The 9,269-nt window shown below is 37.1% G+C and overlaps 1 protein-coding gene across 3 annotated transcripts in view; it reads left to right on the top strand.

Annotated features, from left to right (window-relative positions):
- Window positions 1-1,710: 1,710 nt before the first annotated feature.
- Window positions 1,711-9,269, top strand: part of LOC150087090 (nuclear factor 1 A-type-like) — a 384,875-nt gene continuing 377,316 nt past the window's right edge. For all 3 annotated transcript variants that reach the window (XM_090371811.1, XM_090371808.1, XM_090371809.1), the window contains exon 1: window positions 1,711-1,890. The gene's annotated coding sequence lies outside the window, so the exon portion shown is untranslated. The remainder of the gene's footprint in view (window positions 1,891-9,269) is intronic.

Raw genomic sequence — 9,269 nt, 5'->3', positions numbered from 1 at the left:
TGGGCTTGAACTGCAGTCCACTCAAGGAGCGTGTGCTACTGCACTCATGCTTTTTGACTCGGCTATGTCATGATCATGGAAGACTGCTGTACGAAATGAAGCATTATGGCATTAAGGGATGGTTGCTGTAGAGAAAAGGATGGTTGAGTGGAAGAAGACAGAGAGTGGTAATCAACGGACACTGCTCTTCGTGATCTAATGTTATTAGTGAAGTGCCCCGTGGTTCCATGTTGGGCCCTGTTTTCTATATTTATCAATGATCTTGATGAAAGTACATCAGGCTTAATGTCCTAGTTTGTAAATGATACGAAGGTTGGAAGGATTGTTAATGACAGTAATGACAGCACTTTACTGCAACAGGATCTAGAAAAGTTGGGCAGATGAGCTGAGAGGTGGAAACTGAAGTTTAACATTGACAAATGTAAATTACTGCAGATAACAAATGTAAATGTACTACAGATAACAAACGTACAACAAATGTAAAGTACTGCAGATAAAGGTACTGTAAAATACCTCAAACGGGTAGCAGTAAAACCTTTGTGGTACTACACTCAGGATCGTGGAGAATGAAAAAGACCTAGGTGTAGTTAGCAGTCAGATATGAAATTTTCTGGAGGGTGCAGACAGACTGCAAGAGCAACTCATGGAGTCTTGTCAATGATATACAGGATGTTGTTAGTAGAGATAAGGAGGTGATCCTCTTGTATAAGGCAATTGTCAGGCCACACCTTGAGTATTACATACATGTCTGAAGGCTTCGTTTTAGGAATGATGTAGAACTGCTGGAACATGAATAGTTGTGGAATGATGCAGAGCTACTGAAGGAATATCAGATCTTGCCAGGGGCGGGCAGTCTGGAGGGTGAATGGGTTCACTGCACCTGGTCGCCAAAGTTCAAGGGGCGCCTGAAAACCTGAAACTTACTTACACATATGAAGAAAATTTTAAAGGGGGCGCCAAATTGCGATTGGCACACGGGCGCCACATACTTTAGGAACACCCCTGGCTGTTTCGGCTTATAAAGCCGCCAAAGCTGATATATTCCTTCAGTCCGTCTACTTATTTTCCTTTTAGTAGCAATTTTATTTATTTATTTTGTTTTATTTTTTGAGGTGGGAGTTTGGCTTTTGTCACGGAGTAGTGGGCTTTCTGTAAAGCCCCGAACTGATACCACTGAACTTTGCTTGATGCTCCTGTATAGTTAGTTGTTCTTCTTTATGTGTTGCTTAAAAGCAACACACGTACTTTTTTTTTTTTTTTTTTATTTTGTTTACGCGTTGCTTAAGCAACCTACAAATACTTGTATTGCTTTTGATCATCTTCTTTTTCTTTTCTTTTTTTTTTTTTTTTTTGAAAGCGTTAATGTACAGTTTGAACTATCTTTTGTTTTTCATTTGGTACTCGCAAAAATCCCGATACGTATACTGTAAATACAAAAAAAAAAACAAAAAAAAAAAAAAAACATATGATTTTATAGTCGATGATGATTGGCCAACTGTTTTATTGGCATGCGTCAACCAGTTGACTAAGATTAAGCCCAACAACACAACTGCAGCGCAATTCAACGTTCTAGGGGATCGCGTTTATATCAGAACTGGTATCGTACCGATTCTACAAAAAAAAAATAAAAAATAAAATAAAATAATAAAATAAATAAAATAATATATAAATAATATAAACGATAAAAATAATAAGAACAGTAAGCATGAAGTCAATAATCGTAAAGTGAAATTGTATTATTAGCACTAATAAATATCTGGGATGTTACAACAAGCCTTACGTACTCTGGATATGAATTCCTTTTTTTTAAGTCTTCAATAACGAAACCAGCGGAAAGGCGGTGTGGAATGCAATGTATGTTTACAGGATAGAATTTAGCCTTTAAAAATGGTAAGCAGATTCTGAACCAATCGTCGGAAAAATTCATGTGCTACATTTGTTTATTCCGCTTTACTTGCAATTAAAGTTTGGTTTCTGCCCGAGTATTGGATACAACCGATTAGTGTTAAGTTTGTGAGGGGGGGGGAGAGGTGGTTTGTATATGTGAGGTTTTCAGATTTATATTTTATGGCATGTGTAATGAACCATGATTTTTTTTTACTGTGTCCATGATTTTTTTATGTGATTATACTGACACCAACAGTTTAGACCGTTAGCACACGTTGCTGCTAATTATTCCCCCCTCCCTTTCAGCCTCTCTAATACATCGATGTGACTCCAAAAAAAAGCTGTAAAAATTTAATTTCAAATGATCTAACTGGTTTCAAATTTTTGTAGCTGTATTTAGATAGTAATCGAATTAATTTCTGGCAGATAATAATTGAACTTCCTTAGTAACTTTGCTCAGTTTTTTCTTAATTCTTAGAATGCAAGTTGCAACTTTTTGGTGATGTGTAATGCATATTCTTTGATACATCTAAAGCTCAAACATGATATACATCTAGACATAAACAAAACGTGAGATACATCTAGACATAATACTACTGAAAAAATAAAATATATAAATATATATATATATATATATAAATATATATATATATATATATATATAAATATATATATATATATATATATATATATATATATATATATATATATATACTTATTTATTATGGTATTAATTGGGAGCATCAGGTTTGTAGTAAATAAATTTTAAGTAAATTTTTCTAGCGTAAATACCCTCATTTACGCAATTTAAAAATCTAATTATTTAAATCTAATTGTCATTAGAGATAATTCCAATATATATATATCTTTGTATGCTTTTAAAACAGTGCAGCATGAGTAAATAAGTAGTGTAATTCTGCTTAATTAGTAGCATGAGTGTTTAAAAATACTAATTCCATGCCATTTTTTTTGGGATAAAACAATACAGGTAATACAGCATATTATTATTAGCTATATGGTGCAAGGAAGCCTGAAGCTTATACTGCACCAGCCAAAAAAAAAAAAAAAAAATTCCCCAGTTAACCTGAGAGAGAAGTAGAAGGGAATCACCAAGAAAGAGAAAAATGATGATATCCAGCTCAGGACCCTGGGTGTGCCAAGCCCATACTCACCAGATGTGAGCCCCTGAGGTATAAATGTACACTAAATGTTGTTTCTAACTAATGTAATTGAAATCATCAGTATTTCTTATGGTACAAAAAGACAGAGTGGAAATAACATTTACAGTTTAAAAATATATATAATGCTGATTACTGATTTAATAGTTCAGAAGACCTGAATACCTAATATAGGCATTAAAGATAGATATTCAGGTTTTGAAAACTGTGATCCAACTGAAGATAATGAATTTTAAATTTAATGATGATGATAAAATCTTCACTAGAAAATTCATCTTGCATCGCTCACTGACTGGGAGTCGCAATTGTATTTCTTAGAGCTTTAATGTAAAACAATTTTTTTTTAAATAAAGATGGATTAAGAGTTCATTATAAACCTTAAATTTTAGAAACATCGAAACTGGTTTTTTTATTAAAGGAATACATTAATCACATCATGGTCCACTTAATAACAACCACTTTATTAATTTGTTGGCACTCACAGAAAAACCTTAAACACGTGGGGGTTATTTTAGTATTAGTATTAAATGGCAATAGTGATGCAAGGAAGCAAACTTATTCTGTATGTGCCAACAAAAAATAAAAAAATAAAACCCACTCTCTCATATTATTCCCATTGTCAAAAAGTGTCTGTTCAGTTCCTTCTTGAATTTTGCCAAACATTATGCCCCTGTAACCATTGCAGGCAGCTTATTCCAATAGTCCTATTACCACACTATCCAAATGTAAACTTCATAGGATCTATTGTATTGTTGCTCCCCATGATTTTATAGTTGTGCCAGAGAGGACTGTTATTTTATAGCTTTATCCACTTTGACTAAATATCTTATAAGGTATGTGTCTAGATGCATATCTAGACACACACACACCATATAAAATAAGGTGTATGTCTCAAGTTTTGTCTAACACATCTTCTAAGCCTTTTCTCATAGGAATCATGCTTTGTGATCATTACCAGGTTAGCTGTCCATTTTTGCACCTTCTCTAGAAGTTATTAGAGATATCTTTATATCTCTAAGATATCTTTAGAGAGATATATTATATGTTATCTGTCTTAAGATATAACCTCCAGACCTGGATACAATATTCCAAGTGTGGTGGCATCATCATTTTGAAGGGAAGGATAATGGTCTCCTCTCTACTTGCAAAATTCTAATAAATTATAAAAAGAATAGTGTGACCCTTTTTGCTGCCTGTTTACACTGCATGTTGAATTGTATGTCTTCTGCATTATAATTCCAAAGTTGTTCACATGTTGGACATCCTTTAATCCTGTACCCCTAATATGTAAACTGTTCTGTTCTCCAAGTGCAAGGCCTTGAATGGGTTAGCACGCTGAATTCTGATGGGATCCTTCCACTTGTTCAGATTACGAACCTAAGGGGGCATAAATTCAAATTAAGAAAAGACAGATGAAGAATAGATGTGTGGAAATTTGCCTTTAGCCAGCGGGTGGTTAATTGCAGGAATAAACTTACATCTGTCGTTGTGGAAGTTGATAGGTTAAATAAATTTAAGGAGGAACTGGACAGGCATTTGGAGCGAATGGCGTGATTGTGTTTTTTTTTTTTTTTTTGGCTGATGCTGCATAAGCTCATACACTTGCTTTCTTGCATCACATGCCACTACTACTACTTTGCATTTGGTACTGTTAAACTTTAACTGCCATTTTTCAAAAACCATACTTTCAATCACTTGAAGTCCTTTTGAAGCAGCAGATTTTTGGCTGATGTATAAGCTTGTTTCCTTGCAGCAATTGCCACCACTAATACTATCTACCTGTTTCATTCCTTTCAAGCTTTCTGCACACAATTAATAATAATAGTGTTTGCCCTATAGTGCAAGGAAGCCACAGGCTTTTGCTGCACTGGCAAAAGAAAAAAAAAACGAAAATTAGTAGATAAGAAAAATGCAAATTATACACTTCCCTCCTCACACATCATTAGCATTAGTAGAGTCATATGATGCAAGAAAGCAAGCTTATGCAGCATCAGCCAAAAAAAAAAAAAAAACTCTTCCACTTCACCGCTCCATTTGTTCGAAATACCTGTCCAGCTGAGCCTTAAATTTATTTAGGCTATCAACTTCCACAACAAGGGATGGAAGTCTTTCACCAACCAACTACCCGCTGACTAAAGGCGAATTTCCACACATCTATCCTACATCTGTCTTTCCTCAATTTGAATTTATGCCCTCTCAGGTGATTATTCTGAGAAAGAGGCAGTATCCCATCAACATTGAGCATGCTCAAATCATTCAAGGCTTTGTACACCTCTATCAGATCACCTCGCCGGTGCCTAGTCTCGAGACACTGTAATTTGCAAAACTTAAGCCTTTCTTCGTAAGAGCAACCCTTCGTTCTGTTCACTAACCTTGTTGCCCTTCTCTGTACTCGTTCCAGCAGCTCTACATCCTTCTTGAAATGAGGCCTCCAGACCTGTATACAGTACTCAAGGTGCGGCCTGACCATTGCCGTATACAAGGGAATAATCACCTCCCTATCCCTGCTAGAAAAATTCCTGTATATCATTGATAAGACACCATGAGCTACTCTTGCAGCCCGTCTGCACTGCTCAGAGAACTTCATATATACCTGCACAATTACTCCCAGGTCCTTTTCATTCTCTACCACTGTCAGTGTAGTACCATAGAGTTGATACGTTGCTCTGGGGTTGGTGTTTCCCATATGTAGTACTTTACATTTGTCAATGTTAAACTTCATTCGCCACCTTTCAGCCCATCTGCTCAACCTATCCAGATGCTGTTGCAGCAGCGTAGCGTCCTTAACAACCCTGCCAACCTTGGTATCGTCTGCAAACTTGGACATTAAGCTTGATATACCATCATCAATATTATTTATAAATACAGAAAACAACAGTGGACCCAACACTGAACCCTGAGATACTCCACTAATAACATTAGTCCACGATGAGCAGTGTACATTAATTACCACTCTCTGTCTTCTGCCACTCAACCATACCTTTATCCATAGCAACAGTTTACCACCAATGCCACACTGCTCCAATTTGTGCAGCAGTCTTCAATGTGCAACAGTATCAAAAGCCTTCCTAAGATCCAAACATATAATATCAAAGTTATTCCCTGCATCCAATTCTTTTGTGACTACATCATAGTATCCAATCAAATTGGTCAGGCAAGACTTCCCCTTAACAAAACCATGCTGTGTCCGAGCTATAACTGAAGTCTTGTCTAGATGATCCTGCAGTGCTTCTTTAACCAGTGCCTCCATTAATTTTCCTGGAACAGAAGTTAAGCTCACAGGTCTATAATTACTTGTGTCAGCCTTTGATCCTCCTTTGTGAATTGGGGTTACATTTGCACATCTCCAGTCTGTGGGTACCTCCCCTGAGTCCAAGGAAGCTCTCATAATTATGGCTAACGGATTGCTTACTTCCTTTGCTGCCTCCTTTAATATAACTGGATAGATCCCATCCATCCCAGGTGCCTTTCTTGTATTTATCTTCAACAATTACTCCTCCACTTTACTCTCAATTATTACAAGATCATCTAGCTCACTTCCAGTGTTTACTTCATCTATGGCATTCCCCTTCCTGAATAACTCCTCATGTGTGAATGTAGATGCAAAATACTGATTTAGTTTGTTAGCTACCTGAGCAGGATCATGAACAGTTGACCCATCGATATCAAGTGGACCAATCTGATTGATCCCCTTCCTTCTAGAGTTTACATAAGTAAATAACTCCTTGCTGTTTTTCTTTGTATCCCTTGTCAAAGATTTCTCGTAATCTGCCTTCGCCTGCCTAACCTCCTTTGTAACTTGGTTACAGATCAGCTTATATCTATCATAGGCTTCTGTGTCACATGTTAATTTATATGTATTCCATGCATTTTTCTTCTCTGCCATATGTCTCATTAGTTCATCTGACATCCATTTAGGCCTAAACCTTGAACAGTATTTCTTAGTTGATATGTAAAGCCTAGTAGCTTCCAAGATAAGTTCTTTGAATGGTTCGCATTTTGAGTTTGCTGTTGGTAACATCATCAGTTGATCCCACTGTATAGAATTTAAATACTGTCTCAGACCATCATAGTCACCTTTACGAAAGCAATAACCCTTCCCTTTACCCCTGATGGTAGTTACCTCCTTGAGTAAATCCCACTTCAGCACACTGTGATCACTGCCACCTAGTGGTTCCTGTGTCTGCAGATTCTTAATGCATGAAGAATCACTACTGATAATCAAATCAAGAGTATTGCTCCCTCTATTTGCCTCCCGAACATGCTGATGTAGAAAACAATCATCCAATAAATCCACAAAAGCCTTGCTAGTGTGTGAGTGACCAACCCACAAATTCCAGTCAATATCTGGGAAATTAAAATCCCCCATTATAAGACTCTCTGATTTACTGGCCCACTCTATTTCCCTGTACAGTTTCTTATTATACTCATCAGAGTCATTAGGCCTATAGCACACTCCTACTCTCAATTTTGATCTCCCAATGCTTCCAGCGATGTCAACTGGCTTCACTTCCTTGGATCTTATGTGTTTCTTAACTTATAGCATTACCCACAGGTAATTATCCAGTTGACTTTTGAATTTATTTAAACTGTTAGTCTCAACTACATGCAAGGGCAGCTTCTTCCAGCAAATCAGCCACTCGCTAGCTAAAAGAAACTTTCTGCAATCTAATCTATACCTCAACCCCTGTAATTTGAATATATGACACTTAGTTCTGGAATTCTTTACAGCAGTGAGAATTCCACCTTCATTCATTTTACTAATCCCTCTCAGAGTCTTATATACTTCAATCAGGTCACTGTAAGGTGCCTGGTTGCCAAGCTGTGTAGCCCACGTAATCAGAGTCTTTCCTCATACAGTTGTCCTTCTGTCGATCTCACCATTCGAGTTGCCCATCTTTAGACCCTTTCATGAAGCTTGATGTGTTTATTCAGATGAGGTCTCCATGCTTTAACACTATTCCAAATGTGGTCTTATTGCCTTATACAGTGGAATTATGACCTCCTCATATCTACAGGATAACGTTTGATAAATCATCGATAGGACAACATGGACTTTCCAGGCTGCTTGTTTACACTTTTCAAAAAAACTTTATATCTGCCCATATTGTAACTCACAGATACCTTTCCTCCTCCACTGTTTTTAATTCAACTCCGCCAAGTGTATAATTTATTTGTTGGTTGCTATTCCCGAAGTGTATTTTGCAAGTATAATGCAAGTAGACCTTGCATTTAGTAGCATTAAAACAGCTGCCAACAATGTAACATCATGAAGGAGTGCTGCTTGGCACTGATAATTAAAACTCTATCAATCTTTATCATGCTAAAATTTTGACATCACATGTTCTATCCCTTTGTTGATGTCATTTATGAAAATGAGAATTCAACGGTGGTCCAAGAACCAATCCTTGAGGGACCCCACTCCTGATGTTAACACAGATTTGTAGAATATCCATTAATCACAACCCTCTGCCGTCTGCCCTGCAGCCACCCAGCAGTCCATCTTAGAATCTTACCAGTAATCCCATTCTTCAAGCTTATACATAACCTCTCACGACAGACCAAGTCAAATGCTTTTCTAAAATCCAAATAAACTGTTTTGAAATTGTTCCCTAAATCCAGCTCATGAGTAACTATATCAAAATAGCCCGTAGTAACTGTATCAAAATACTAAGTTAGTTACGCATGATTTACCCTTAACAAAGCCATGTTGTGTGTCCTTCAGAATGCCATATCTAGTTAAATGTCCCTGGACTGCACTCTTAATCATTGTCTTTAAGCTTTTTCCTACCACTGAAGTCAGATTAACCAGTCTGTGATTACCAACTTCACCCTTAGAAAAGTTTTTATGTAATGAAAACTTTGGCACTTCTCCAATCCTAGGTGCACTATAGCCTCAGCAGCTCGTGCGCCATTAAACCCCCATAACACGCACGCACACACACACACACACACACACACACACACACACACACACACACACACACACACACACACACACACACACACACACACACACACACACACACACACACACTTCTCCAATCCAAAGAAATCTCCCCTGTGCCCAAAGATACCCTCTTAATTAACCTCATTGGTTTAATATACTCTCTCGTGTGCTTCCTCAAAACTGCAAGGTATACACAGTGCGGCGGTTAAATAATGAGACTGTGTGCACTCTGTGTTTAGTATTAACTTAAAAGG

The sequence above is a fragment of the Mastigoproctus giganteus genome, chromosome 4 (genome assembly GCF_048544385.1).
Source record: "Mastigoproctus giganteus isolate SK-2022 chromosome 4, ASM4854438v1, whole genome shotgun sequence".
Classification (NCBI taxonomy): Eukaryota; Metazoa; Arthropoda; class Arachnida; order Uropygi; family Thelyphonidae; genus Mastigoproctus; species Mastigoproctus giganteus.
The sequence above is the reverse complement of the archived record's forward strand: the minus strand, read 5'-3'. Positions and strand labels throughout refer to the sequence as shown.